The sequence below is a fragment of the Chiloscyllium plagiosum genome, unplaced genomic scaffold (genome assembly GCF_037043375.1).
Source record: "Chiloscyllium plagiosum isolate Xiang-an unplaced genomic scaffold, Cpla_swu_hap1 HiC_scaffold_19, whole genome shotgun sequence".
Lineage (NCBI taxonomy): Eukaryota > Metazoa > Chordata > Chondrichthyes > Orectolobiformes > Hemiscylliidae > Chiloscyllium > Chiloscyllium plagiosum.
This window is the reverse complement of record NW_028270157.1, coordinates 8,124,834-8,139,940: the sequence shown is the minus strand read 5'-3', so window position 1 is coordinate 8,139,940 and position 15,107 is coordinate 8,124,834. Positions and strand designations below refer to the sequence as shown.

At 43.0% G+C, this 15,107-nt stretch overlaps 1 protein-coding gene across 3 annotated transcripts in view; it reads left to right on the top strand.

Moving 5' to 3' along the window:
• The window catches only part of LOC122559311 (sodium-coupled neutral amino acid transporter 4-like), a 115,961-nt gene that overhangs the window by 17,325 nt on the left and 83,529 nt on the right, over nt 1–15,107 (top strand). The window contains exon 1 of one of the 3 annotated variants that reach the window (XM_087997014.1): nt 12,707–12,727. The exons of the other annotated variants lie outside the window; for them this stretch is intronic. The gene's annotated coding sequence lies outside the window, so the exon portion shown is untranslated. Of the gene's footprint in view, nt 1–12,706; nt 12,728–15,107 lie in introns of those variants that run through there. 3 annotated transcript variants of the gene reach the window in all.

Sequence of the window (15,107 nt, the reverse complement as noted above, 5' to 3'; positions counted from 1 at the left end):
GAGAGTGGGAACAGTCACTGAGTTGGATGATCATAGAACATAGAACAATACAGCACAGAACAGGCCCTTCGGCCCACGATGTTGTGCCGAACTTCTAACCTAGATTAAGTACCCATCCATGTACCTATCCAAATGCCGCTTAAAGGTCGCCAATGATTCCGACTCTACCACTCCCATGGGCAGCGCATTCCATGCCCCCACCACTCTCTGGGTAAAGAACTCACCCCTGACATCTCCCCTATACCTTCCACCCTTCACCTTAAATTTATGTCCCCTTGTAACACTCTGTTGTACCCGGGGGAAAAGTTTCTGACTGTCTACTCTATCTATTCCTCTGATCATCTTATAAACCTCTATCAAGTCACCCCTCATCCTTCGCCGTTCCAACGAGAAAAGGCCGAGAACTCTCAACCTATCCTCGTACGACTTCCTCTCCATTCCAGGCAACATCCTGGTAAATCTTCTCTGCACCCTCTCCAAAGCTTCCACATCTTTCCTAAAGTGAGGCGACCAGAACTGCACACAGTACTCCAACTGTGGCCTAACCAAAGTCCTGTACAGCTGCAACATCACTTCACGACTCTTGAATTCAATCCCTCTGCTAATGAACGATAATACTCCATAGGCCTTCTTACAAACTCTATCCACCTGAGTGGCAACCTTCAAAGATCTATGTACACAGACCCCAAGATCCCTCTGTTCCTCCACCTGACTAAGAACCCTACCATTAACCCTGTATTCCGCATTCTTATTTGTTCTTCCAAAATGGACAACCTCACACTTGGCAGGGTTGAACTCCATCTGCCACTCCTCAGCCCAGCTCTGCATCATATCTAAGTCCCTCTGCAGCCGACAACAGCCCTCCTCACTGTCCACAACTCCACCTATCTTCGTATCATCTGCAAATTTACTGACTCACCCTTCGACTCCCTCATCTAAGTCATTAATAAAAATTACAAACAGCAGAGGACCCAGAACTGATCCCTGCGGAACTCCACTTGTAACTGGGCTCCAGGCTGAATATTTACCATCTACCACCACTCTCTGCCTTCGACCGGTTAGCCAGTTTTCTATCCAATTGGCCAAATTTCCCTCTATCCCATGCCTCCTGACTTTCCGCATAAGCCTACCATGGGGAACCTTATCAAATGCCTTACTAAAATCCATGTACACTACATCCACTGCTCTACCCTCATCCACATGCTTGGTCACCTCCTCGAAGAATTCAATAAGACTTGTAAGGCAAGACCTACCCTTCACAAATCCGTGCTGGCTGTCCCTAATCAAGCAGTGTCTTTCCAGATACTCATAAATCCTATCCCTCAGTACCCTTTCCATTACTTTGCCTACCACAGAAGTAAGACTAACAGGCCTGTAATTCCCGGGGTTATCCCTATTCCCTTTTTTGAACAGGGGCACAACATTCGCTACTCTCCAGTCCCCTGGTACCACCCCCGTTGCCAGTGAAGACGAGAAGATCATTGCCAACGGTACTGCAATTTCCTCTCTTGCTTCCCACATAATCCTAGGATATATCCCGTCAGGCCCGGGGGACTTGTCTATCCTCAAGTTGTTCAAAATGTCCAACACATCTTCCTTCCTAACAGGTATCTCTTCTAGCTTACCAGTCCATTTCACACTCTCCTCTTCTACAATACGGTCCCTCTCGTTCGTAAATACTGAAGAGAAGTACTTGTTCAAGACCTCTCCTATCTCTTCCGACTCAATACACAGTCTCCCACTATTGTCCTTGATCGGACCTACCCTCGTTCTCGTCATTCTCAGGTTTCTCACATACGCATAAAATGCCTTGGGGTTATCCTTGATCCTATCTGCCAACGATTTTTCATGCCCTCTCTTAGCTCTCCTAATCCCTTTCTTCAGGTCCCTTCTGGCTATCCTGTATCCCTCCACTGCTCTGTCTGAATCCTGTTTCCTCAACCTTATGTAAGCCTCCTTCTTCCTCTTTACCAGACATTCAACCTCTCTCGTCAACCAAGGCTCCCTCACACGACCATTTCTTTCCTGCCTGATAGGTACATACATATCATGGACACGTCGTATCTGCTCTTTGAAAAAGTTCCACATTTCCACCACATCCTTCCCTGACAGCCTATGCTCCCAACGTATGCTCCTCAAATCCTGCCTTACAGCATCGTAATTTCCCTTCCCCCAATTATAAAATCTACCTTGTTGTGCGCACCTATCTCTCGCCATAACCAAGGTGAAAGTCACAGAATTGTGGTCACCATCACCAAAATGTTCACCCACTAACAAGCCCACCACTTGTCCCGGTTCATTACCGAGTACCAAATCCAATATGGCCTCCCCACTGGTTGGACAATCTACATACTGCGTTAGAAAAGCTTCCTGGACACACTGCACAAACACCGCCCCATCCAATCTACTTGATCTAAAGAGCTTCCAATCAATATTTGGGAAGTTGAAGTCGCCCATGACTACGACCCTGTGGCTTCTGCACCTTTCCAAAATCTGTTTCCCAATCTGTTTCTCCACATCTCTGCTGCTATTGGGGGGCCTATAGTAAACACCCAACAAGGTGACTGCACCTTTCCTAATTCTGAATTCAGCCCATACTACCTCCAGAGGCAGATCCCCCTCAAACTTCCTTTCTGCAGCCGTTATACCATTTCTAATTAGCAATGCCACCCCCCCTCCTTTTTTCCCACCCTCCCTAATCTTACTGAAACACCTGTAACCAGGAACCTCCAACAGCCATTCCTGTCCCTCATCTATCCACGTTTCCGTGATGGCCACAACATCGTAGTCCCAGGTACCGATCCACGCCTTAAGTTCACCCACCTTATTTCTGATACTCCTTGCGTTGAAGTATACGCACTTGAGCCCATCTCTGTGTCCGCAAGTAGTCCCTGTCAGTGATACCTTCTCCACAGCCTCCCTACAGTCTTGGGCATCCTGACACACAGCTAGCCTACTTGCTGGACTACAAGTCCGGATCCCATCCCCCTGCCAAATTAGTTTAAACCCCCCCGAAGAGTGCTAGCAAACCTACCCCCCAGCTATGATCATATTGAATGGCAGAGCAGGCTCGAAGGGCCGAATGGCCTACTGCTATTTTCTTTGAGTTCTGTAGAGAACTATACTCCTCAAAAATATTTGCTAAAGGAAAGAACAATGATGTACAGAAGACTGAGCTTAGTGTAGGCTTAAATAAAATAATAACTTCCGTCGTCCACTAGTACATTGTGATCTTGGCAAATTAACAGACTGCATACGTGGAACTAAGAGAGTAAGCTGTATTAAAGAGGAAATAATGGAATGGATGTCACTAATTTTAAGTTAATTAATTTAGGTTCTTTGCTTTACTCGCAAGGCAGGATAATCAACCATGATCCCATTGAATGGTAGAGCAGACTCGAAGGGCTGAATGGCCTACTCCTGCTCTAGTTTATGCTTCTATGACCTTCTCTCATTGCTGCTGGTGCATGCTGAGTTTGGCCAACTGGTTTCATTGTTTTATTTTCAGCTTCAGCTAGAATCTGGTTTCTGTCCCTCTGACCCACTTCTGTCTTATGGTGACCTCCACACCCACCAGTATTTTGTTCATCTGTTCACAACTAATCCTGCACCTCTCCATCTTCACTTGCTGCAGCGAATCCTTAGTAATTTGCCCTCCACTACATTCCCTTGCTTAGCTTTAGAATCTCACTCTCCCTCCGCTAGGAGAACAGATCCTCCACACTCCAGGCTGACTCCACAGTCCACCATCATTTTGTTCCTGTTCCTCTCAGCCCTATTCCCAGTAAAAGTGCTGACCACCTGAACTCCAAACTTGGCAACATGAGTGAATTATTGCAGATGCTAGAAATCCAAAGTAAAAACAAAAGATGCTGGAAATATTCAGCAGGTCTGACAGCATCTGTGGAGAGAGAAGAAAAGTTAATGTCTCAGACTTTTTTTTTAATCTCTCAGGATTTTTGCTTCCCTCCAGTTTTGCTTTGTGAATCCCTGAATTTAACCACTCCATTGCTTTAAGCTTTTCAAAGTGGCATCTCCAAATCTCGTCCTCTCTCTCATTCTACGATTTGGAGATGCTGGTGTTGGACTGGGGTGGACAAAGTTAAAAATCATACAACATCAGGTTATAGACTAACAGGTTTATTGGGAAGCAATAGGTAACCACCTGATGAAGGAGCAGTGCTCCGAAAGCAAGTGCTTCCACACAAACCAGTTGGACTATAACCTGGTGGTGTGTGATTTTTGACTCTCTCTCTCTCTCTCTCTCTCTCTCTCTCTCTCTCTCTCTCTCTCTCTCTCTCTCTCTCTCTCTCATTGTAGACTCTTCTCAAATTCGATCGGTTTGACCCAGCTTTTGGTCATTTATCCGAATATCTCCATACATGGCTCAACTTCACGTTTGATTTGGAACTTCCCTTAGGAAGCTTTAATATGTTATAGGTGCAATATAAATGTAGATTAAATATAATGCCTCTTGTCTGTGTTTACGCTGTAAATCAGGATCGCCATTAACACTTCTTTCTCATACCAAGAACCTTCTAGGTTCACATCACTCCTTGCTATTTGAGTAAACATTTGAGAGCAAATGTGAACAGCTGTGTGTCTTATATTGCAACGAAATGCCATTCCTTTAGCCTTAAGCTGGTAATCAGATACCCTCAGCAAGTCCTTAGGTTAGAAGGAAGAATCAGACTCTCAGTCCCACTCTAACTGCACTGATGACCTTCAGTCATGTGTTAGTCTTTACCTTTTATTCACCTTGTTAAAGATCACACAACACCAGGTTATAGTCCAACAGGTTTAATTGGAAGCACACTAGCTTTCGGAGCGACGCTCCTTCATTAGGTAACTGTGGAACAGAATCATAAGGCACAGAATTTATAGCAAAAGATTACAGTGTCATGCAACTGAAATGATATATTGAACAAACCTAGATTGCTGTTAAATCTTTCATCTTTTAGAATGGGTTGCAGGTTTCAGTTCATTAATATGTAAGTCCCAGAACTTCTTTTAAGTCACATTTATTCACCTTCAGCAGCCAGGAGTGGTTTAAAAATGAAGGCTTTCGTGCAAATCTGAAGGTGTGAGATTGAATCCGATAGATATGCAGGGGAAATAAAATCAGAAAACACTCAAAAAGCTTCTGTGAAGAGGGAAGCAGTGTTTCCGTTTCAGATCAATCACCAATTCACGACAACTAACTGAAACTAGCTCTGCTTCTCATGGTTAGATATTGCCTGACTTGCTGAGTATTTTTCCCAGATTTCCAGTGTTTAGCTTCTGCGGATGCACACAAGACAGTTATTGCTGCTCTTTTGCAAATTAAGAGTACTTTTTTCATTTCAAAAATTTACTTTATTCATAAAAGTTTTTATATACAAACATAGTCACCAGAGCAATTTAAGTCTATGCAGTCTTTACAGATGTAGAACAAAGCATTTCTTTCTTGCTTTTCCAAGACTATATTTATAAGCATTTGAGCTACTGGGGGATTCTGATAACTGGATAGACGCCTGTTGTACTTTGACAGAAAGACCTCAGACTGTGGCTTTTCTCCACTGTGCATTGGCAGCAGCTGGCCCAAGCTTTAGCAGTTGATACGAAGATAGGGAGAGGGACAGGTAGCATTGAGGAGGTAGGGAGGCTGCAGAAGGATTTGGACAGGTTAGGAGAGTGGGCAAAGAACTGACAAATGGAGTACAATGGGAGAAATTGTGAGTACATGCACCTTCGTAGGAAGAATAGAGGCAGGGAGTATTTCTAAATGGGAAGAAAATTCTGAAGTTCTAGCCCAGGATTCTCTCATGGTAAACTCTTCTCAGTTGAGTCAGTAGTTAGGAAGGAAATGTAATGATGGCATGTATTGAGGACTTGAATATAAAATCAGGCTCTATAAGGCTCTGGTCAGACCACATTTGGAGTATTGTGTGCAGTTTTGTGCCCGATATCTCAGGAAGGATGTACTGGCCTGAACTGGAGGAAGTTCACGAGAATGGTCCCAGGAATGAAAAGCTTAACATATGAGGAACATTTGAGGACTCTGGGCTTATACTCGATAGAGTTTAGAAGGATGACTGGGGATTTAATTGAAATATACTGAATGGCCTGGACAGAGAGTATGTTTGGGACGATGTTTCCATTGGTATGAGAGACTAGGACCCGAGGGCACAGCCTTAGAGCAACGGGAAGACCTTTTTAGAATGGAGATAGGGAGAAACTTCTTCAGCCAGAGAGTGGTGAATCAATGGAATTCATTGCCACAGAAGGCAAAAGATTACATTCCTTTAGCAGGTTATTGAGTATATTTAAGACTGAGATAGTTTCTTGAGTATCAAGAGGGTCAAGAGTTATGGGGAGAATGAGTTTGAGAAACGTATCAGCCATGATTGAATGGCAGCAGACTCGATGGGCTGAATGGCCTAATTTCTGCTCCTATGTCTTTTCCTTCAGCACGTTGTCCTGTTCTTTGGAATGTGCCTATTTGCAACACTCGGTTGAGGTCAACTCTTTGCTCTGGAAGACCAATTGAAAACAGACTTTCTTCCCTTTGCCTCTGACCTAGCCCTTGTCTTTCCTCACAGTTCTTTAATCTTTATGATCAGAGCCTCCAGTTTTTGACCAAATCAAAACCACCTTTACTCAGCTCTTGCCTGCTTCCTTTGAAACATGTGCTCCTGTTTAATCCCTCTGAAAATATTGGCAGGAGTCTATTTGAATCCAAAAGTGGTGGTGGTAGAGTGAATGGGGGAGGGTGGTCCCAAGACTGCTTAATTGTTCAGAAGTTAAGACTTGAGATCTAAACTGTCTCTTTATACTTTTGTAAAATTTACAGCTGCACATATAAACCAAACAAAGTAAAACTTGCTGAGAGTTACCTGAAAGTAGACCATTTCCCCGTCCAATTTAGTTGCGAGGCAACACTCGAGTGTTGTATAAGATAAAGCATTGATAAGATGGCAAACATTATTTATTTTAATAAGATAACATAGATGCTTGGCTAACTAGTGGCAGACAGAGAGTTGGGGGGGGGGGGGGAAGAGGCATTATCAGGAATGCCTTTAACTAGTGGAGTGCCACAAGGATCAGTGATGGGACCACAATTACTTTAATGACTTCGATGAGGAAATGAAAAATGCTCCAGCCAAGTTTGTAGATGACATAAAAAAGAGATGGAAAAAGAATAATGAGGATGTCTACAGAGAGATATCGGCAGGTTACCCCAATGGACAGAAGCATGGCAGATGGAACCTAATGTGGGGAATTGTGAGGTTAAGCATTTTGGCAGGAAGCTGAATATCATTTTAAATGGGAAAAGATTTCAAAAAGCACAAAGATTTGTGAGTCCTCGTACATGACTCACAAAAAGCTATTTTCCAAGTTGAGCAGGTATGAGGGAAGGTAAGTGGTTTGTTGGCTTTTATTTCATAGATGTGGAGGTGTCGGTGTTGGACTGGGGTGGACAAAGTCAGAAGTCATACGACACCAGGTGAGAGTCCAAAGGCTTAATTTTCGGAGCACCGTTGGACTTTAACCTGGTGTTATGTGACTTCTGACTTTAGTTCAAAACAAATAAGTACAAAACTGGAGAAGTTTTACAGAAACTATCCAAAGTACTAGTCAGGCCACTGCTGGAATACTCAGAACAGTTTTGAACACTGTATCTAAGGAAAGCTATAATGACATTCGAAGCAGTTCAGAGAAAGCTTACCTAGGCTGATACCTAGGTAAGGAAAGTTTGGACTTATTGCAGTTTAGGGGAATAAGAGGCAACCTTATTGAAATGTAGAAAATCCTTAAGGAGTTTGGCAGGGTAAGTGCAGAGAGGTTGTTTCCCCTTGTGGGAAACTCTTGGATCAGAGGACAGATTCACAGAGTTAAGACAGTGATGAGAAATGTTAGGAAGATAGTCAATCATGGAATTCTTTCCCACAGAGGGCTGTCAAGACTGGGTCACTGAATATACTGTGGCTGACCTCGACAGATTTTTAATCAATAAGGGATCCACTGAAGGAGGATTGCTGGACCCAAAATGTTGACTCTGCTTTCTCTTGGCGGATGCTGCTGGACCTGCTGAGTTTCTACAGCAATTTCTGTTTTTATTTCAGATTTCCATCATATTCAGTTTCTACCTTCTTATGAAGGAATCGGGAGTTGTGGGGTAAAGGCAGGAAAGTGGAATTGAGGATTAAGGGATCAGCCACCATCTAACTGAATGGTGGAGAAGACTCGCTGGGCAAAATGTCCTCCATCTTCTCCTATCCTTATGGTTTCCATGGTCATGATTCTGAAAAAGTTAATGTCCTTGCTACATTGATGCCACCCATTCTACGGATGTCACACACACACACATACACTGTGGTTGGAGATGAGGAGTTCTTCACCAGCTTTCAGAGGGGGCAACACCCTCAGGTTCTTGTGAATCTGACCAAGTGTATTTGTACCTATTGCTATCGTGCAATAGACTTTCTTGTTAGCTGCATAGGAACAGGACTCCCTCAAGCTTGTTCTGTCAGTAACTGAGCTGATCTGTGGCCTAACTCCAAATGCCTACCTTTTGGCATAATAAGCAAAAGTACTAATAATAAACAAAACGTTTATTTTATCTCCGATTTAAAATTAACACTGAGATAGCACTCACTGTTGTTGGTTGGAGAGAGTTTCAAACCTGTACCACCTTTTTTGTGTAGAAGTGCTTGCTCCTGAATGGTCTGACCCTAATTATCACACTATGCCCCTTGTTCTAGAATCCCCAACCAGTGGGAATAGTCTTATCTTTATCTACCCAGTCTTTTCCTGTTAATATCTTTGAAGGCTTCTTCTGTAGCTACCCTCTGGTGGTGAATCCTCTATCCCTGATCATGGGATAGGCGGAAGACAAAGGAGGTTGAGTTAGTTCACTACTACCAGACAACTATTATCCAGTAATATGTACAGGTAGAGGTGAAAAATACCACCAGAAAGGTGATATTTGGCCCATTGCGCCTGTACTGATTCTATTACCTAGTGCCAGCCTCCTGCTTTTTCCCCCGACACACCATTACTATCCAAATAGCCATCCAATGCCCTCTTGAGTGCCTCAATTGAACTTGACTCCACAACATGTGCAGGCAGCGCATTCCACATCCTAACATCTCAGGGAAGTGAGAAAAACAGTTATCAAACACCCTTGCTTCATTTACCATCACGCTACACCAGTGCCCTCCTCCCCTTGTTTCTGTTCCAAGAGGAAATGGCTTGACCTTATCCACTCTGTTCAGCCGCCTCATGACTTTAAAAACCTTAACCAGATCTCCTCTCGGCATTCTTCTCTCCAAGGAGAAGAATCCCAAACTCATCAATCTATCCTCGAGGCTGAGGTTTCTCATCCCTGGAACCATTCTATTAACTCACTTCTGCACTCTCTCCAATGCGTTCACCTCTTTCCTAAAAATGCAATGACATCATCTTCCAGTCTTCCGTCATGGTCAAGGATCATAGATGCCAGAGGCAATGTCATGGAGCTTTCCCTCTCTATAATTTGTGGCCCATCTCCCCGTTGTGTGCTGAAGACCCAGAGGCACTAGCATTGCTAACCCCTGAACCACATATATTCTTCATGTGGACAGGTCACCCAGTCTTCTGTGCTCTCTCTCTGAGGCACACAACAAGACTCTGAAGCAAATCCAGGACTACGGCACCAAAGACTGTCGGAAACACTGCCGAACACTTCAAGAATATTTTGCAGTGGTAAATGTTGTCAAAAAGTACCTTACCTGAAATTTGGGTTTCTGGTCATTGAAAGAACATTAATACAGGCCCCATCTTCCAACTGCGTTGCCAGATCATCTGGCGTGCGAATGAGTTGCCAGGGCAGGCGACACCTTAACTGCAATGGAATGGAAGGAGCTGGGGCTAGGCTACATTTAGGTCAGGGTGGGAATGTGCTGTTCATCAGCCATTACAAGCAAACTGCAGTTCAGTTTTCAGGTTACACAAACATAATGCACTGAGCAAACAAATGATGGCAAATAAATTTTGGTGTCAGCTCGTGGCAATCGAATGATAATAAACGTGTTCCAAGAGTACTTCATGCAGCTCATGGAACAAACCTGTATACCTTACCCAGGCAATGCTACAATTTAGTGAGTTGCATTCTGGATTGGATGCCGGGAATGATACAGATGATCCTCACTGACTCCGGTCTAGTAAACCTGTTACAAGTGTACAAAAATAGAAATTGCTGGACAAACTCAGCAGGTCTGACTGCAGCTGTGGAGAGAAATCTGAGTTAACGTTTCAGGTCCAGTGACCCTTCCTCAGAACTGAGTTCAGATCCGAAATGTTAACTCTGATTTCTCTCCACAGATGCTGCCAGACCTGCTGAGCTTTTCCAGCAACTTCTGAATTTGTTTCTGATTTACGGTATCTGCAGTTCTTTCAGTTTTTATCTCTTACTAGTGTAGGTCTGAAAGAGGTTGAGTCAGAATGATGGTGCTCTTTTAAAATATTGTGAAATCCACTGGTGGCAGGAATTTTGGATTGTTTTACTGCACGGCTTCATGAGCACTATATTCAGAGAGAAGATTGATTTTGAAAAGTGGTGCAATATGCTGTCGTACTTCAGCTGTAAGTGTAGTATCTGCAGAAGAATACAGTACCATCAGATAAAAGTCCTTGGAGAATATGTGATCTATTGGGACGAGGGATTAATTGGATAGGAACACTATGGAGAAGTTCAGATAAAGACATAAACACAAAGCATGAAACTTTATGTTTAAACATTATGTGAAAGTCAGTTTGATCTCCACTTAAGAATTGTGGATGCTATAAATCTGAAACAAAAATAGAAATTGCTGGAAAAGCTCAGCAGGTCTGACTGCAGCTGTGGAGAGAAATCAGAGTTAATGTTTCAGGTCCCGTGGCCCTTCCTCAGAACTGATTTCAGATGAAAGGTCACCAAAACGCTAATTTTGATTTCTCTCCACAGATGCTGCCAGACCTGCTGAGCTTTTCCAGCAATTTCTATTTTTGATTTGTACTTGCCTAAACGCGTACACACAGCGATTCTTTCCTTCATTATGAAACTAATAAAGGTGAGCATTGCGACATTTATGATTGCAATAGTCGATAGGATGGAACACAATTGAACAATAACCATGTTGTGAGTGAGGGTTTGTAAGATGAGCTGAATCAGTGAAGGATCCAGACTGGAATATGCAGTAGTCTGTCCATGATGCTGTGTTCTGTTTTGTACACTTCATGCAACTTCTCCTAATGGGCAGTGAACTTTACTGTGCATAATGTGACTGGTTTGATGTTGATCCATTCGTTCTGACGTGAGCCAACACTGTGTCTCAGTTCACCATATACTCACATGTGATCTCTTCAACCTCTGCAATCTTTACTGACGTCTACATATCTTACTATGTGATTCTTTTTGTCGAAAATTACCTCTGAAGATGTTTTCTTTTAGAAGTTTGGTTAATTAATATCCACTTATAAAACCTGTTTTGGCCCCTTCAGCACACCAGTCAGTAATGATGTCCTCCTAACTAGTGGTTATTTCAGGGTGTTTGCAAATGCAGCTCCCTATTTAAGCGTGAGGTAAATTTTTTTTTAATCCTCCTTTCTATACCACAAAGATGGCCAACTGGAGATCCGTAAAGTGGACCCCCACCCCCCAATTCCTTTGCAGAAACCCTCCCTATTTGTAACCTGGAGGCTCAACTGTATCAATGCTCCACCGACAGGCCTCCCATTTCCCCCTCATCATTTTAGGATAAGGGGTAGCAGATTTAAAACAGGGATGAGACGAAATTACTTTTCTCAAAGGATCCTGAATCTGTGAAATTCACTGCCCGGAGCGCAGTGGATGCTGGGACTTTGAGTAAATTTAAAGAGGAAATAATTTTTTTTAAAAATTAGTAGTGGGTTAAAGTGTTATGGGGAGTGGGCAGGAAAGTGCGTGTTGAGATCGAGACCATCAGCCTTGATCATGTTAAATGGCGGAGCAGCCTCGAAGGGCTGAATGGTCTGCTCATGCTCTTAGCTCTTGCGTTCTAACATTTTAGCTCATTCAAATCTCTGCTGCCTATATCCAAACCAGCACATGTTCCACCCTGTCACCACTGGCCAAGGTTAGCTCCCTATCACCACACCCCTCCCCCCAGGACCTGAAGCGCAGAAGTTTCAATTTCACATCTCTGTAGCTTCACCCCTCCCCATTTCTAACATCCTGCAGCTCTTCAAACAGCCTCTCCATTCCTTGAATTCTGACCTCTTGGACTTTCCACAGTCCCATGCTGCCCACTTCCATGCTTTGGCAGTGTCATATGTTGGTTAGTTCAGTTGGCTGGACAGCTTGTCTCTGACTCTGAGTGATGCCAGCAGCGTGGGCTCAGTTCCCACACTGGCTGAGATGACCATGAAGGACTTCCCTCCTCAACACTGCTCTCCCCTGCTGCCCCCTCCTGCCTGAAGCATGGTGACCCTTGGGTTAAACAACCACTACCCACTCCCTGTGTCCAAACTAAACAGATAGAAAACTGCAACACAAACAGACTTGGGGGAACTTGTGCACACAGCACAGTAAGCCAGGCCAGCAGGTAATCAGGACGGTTAATGGATTATTCTTCCCTGTTTCAAAGGAGGAGGTGTACAAGAGTAGGGGAGTCTTACTGCAACTGTACACATTACTGATGAGACCACATCTGGAATACTGTGAGCAGTTTCGATCCCCTTAATTAAGGTATGCAATCATTTTATTGGAGACAGTTCAGAGAAAGTTCACTGCGATGATCCCCCGTATGGACGGATTGTCTTACGAGCAAAGGTTAAACTCGACTCATTGGAGTTTAGAAAAATGAGATGTGATCTCATTAAAGCATGTAAGATTTTTAAGGGACTTGACAGGGTAAATGCTGTGAGGATGTTTCCGTTCATGGGAGAGTTTAGGACCAGAGGCTATCAACTCAGAACTGAGGGTTCCAAATTAAGACCAATAAATGAAGGGATTTCTTCTCTGAGTCTTTGGAGCTCCTTGTATATTTAAGGCTGAGATTGATAGATTTTTGATCAGTCGTGAATCAAGGTTGAAGGGGAAATGGCAGGAAAGTGGACATGAGGAATGGTGGATCAGCATGATCCTAATGAATGGCGAAATAGCCTTGAGCGGCTGAGTAGACTACGGTAAGTAGAAACAGGAGTAGGCCAATGAGAGAGTGGGGCTATGGTGACTTTACTGTAGAAACTCATCAGCCTTTCCACAAGTCTTTAAGACCATCCTTAAAATCACCTCCTTGACCAAACTCTTGGCCATTCCTCATGTCACTGACATCAAATTATTTTTCCTATGCTTCAGTGTAATAACTGTATAACTGCACATTATATAAACCCAACTTGTTGGAATAGTAACAGCCGTGGGTAAAACTGAATCCAAGATGCATCTGTCACATATCCCATTTCAAGGATGGCAATATCACATGTTACTTATGGATGCAAAACCCCACCCAAAACTTATAAACAGCTAAGAATTGCCTCCTGACTGACCTGAGCTCCATGCAAACCATTCACAAAGATCATTATCAGGACATGCCAATTTACAAATCCTTCTCCACGTGAAACACAGCCTTGAGGCAACAGGTCAGATTAACACCTAAATATCCTGTATACTAGAGATCTACATTTTGTGAGATCTGTAGAGAAAAAAAAATCCAGAAGCTACATTATACATACATAACATTGTGTGTGTGATTTTGTTTTCAAGATCTGTATGAGTTTATAACAAGCTAATTAAGCAAATAAACTCATCTTTCTGGACATAGATCTTACATGGAATTATACTCAAAGAGAGGAACAGATGCCAGTGGAAAGGGATCCGGTAGGCGATCAAATAAAAAAAAACTCTGGTGCGTTGAGGCTATACATCTATAGTTACGAACTATATGAAAAACTGGAAGATATGGAATTACCTGTCGAGCTTCAGGATTAAACTGGGTTTTAACCAGGAAATGTGGTCAACAGTTTAAGGTTATGAACCACCTGTTGACTACAGAAATGGAACTTTGGAAGAAGAGCCAAGCAAGGCTGTTGGGGAGATGAGAGATGGGGTTTATTGCTCTTAATTATCCACATATCTAAATAAAAGTTTTGGTGACATTACTATGTCCTTTATCACTGAGACCTTTGGCAGGAAATGGACTTTGTTTAGCCATTCCTCTGGTACTATACATGAAGGAAACTGTTCCATCCCTTTCACTCCATTGAATTTTCTATGATATATGGATAAAGCTACAATTTGCATTCCTGCCAATTTTTAAAATAAAAACTGGGATTGCATTGACCCTATCTGTGAGAAATTTCTACTTTTACTGTTTCGGACATGAGTGTCCTCAGTACTAAGAAATGGGTACATATTCTCCAGTAAAGCCAATTATTGGAAGGTTGGTTTTCAAACTGCCCTTTGGATGAAAAGTAATGTCTTTCTCCAGGAAAAAGGGTTTGATTTAACTTCTGTATCCCTTAACACAGTTACAGATTAGTTGCATCATGGGAGAAATGAGGGTGTACTTTGACAACAGTCACATTCTTAATTGCTCAAAAATGGCTTTTGAAACAGAGAGTGGGACCCTGTGCTGATGGTTACCAAGCAACCCTTGATTTATTTCAAAAATGGAGGAAGTCAGAAGAAAGACAACTGTCATAGTTTTCACTCAATGCTGCAAGTCACTCCCTCCCCTTCCCCTGTTAATCAGTAAGGGGAATTGAGAGCTATGGGGGCAAGGCAGGAGAATGTGAGTTGAGGAAAAGTACACCCTGATTTCTCCCATGATACAGCTAATCTTTAACTGTGTTAAGGAATACAGGAGTTATTCAAACTCTCTTTTCCTGGAGAAAGGCATTACTTTTAATCCAAAGGGCATGCTGAAAGCCAACCTTCCAATAATTTTTTTTTAATAATCTTTCAACAATCTAGAAACGTTTACCCAGAGTTGAAATGTCTAATGCCATGGGGCATGTTTTTAAGTTGAGAGGGGGAAAGTTCAAAGGAGACATGAGGGGCATTTCTTTTTACAGAGTGGTAGGAGCCTGGAATTCACTGGTAATGATGTTGGTATAGGCAGATACAA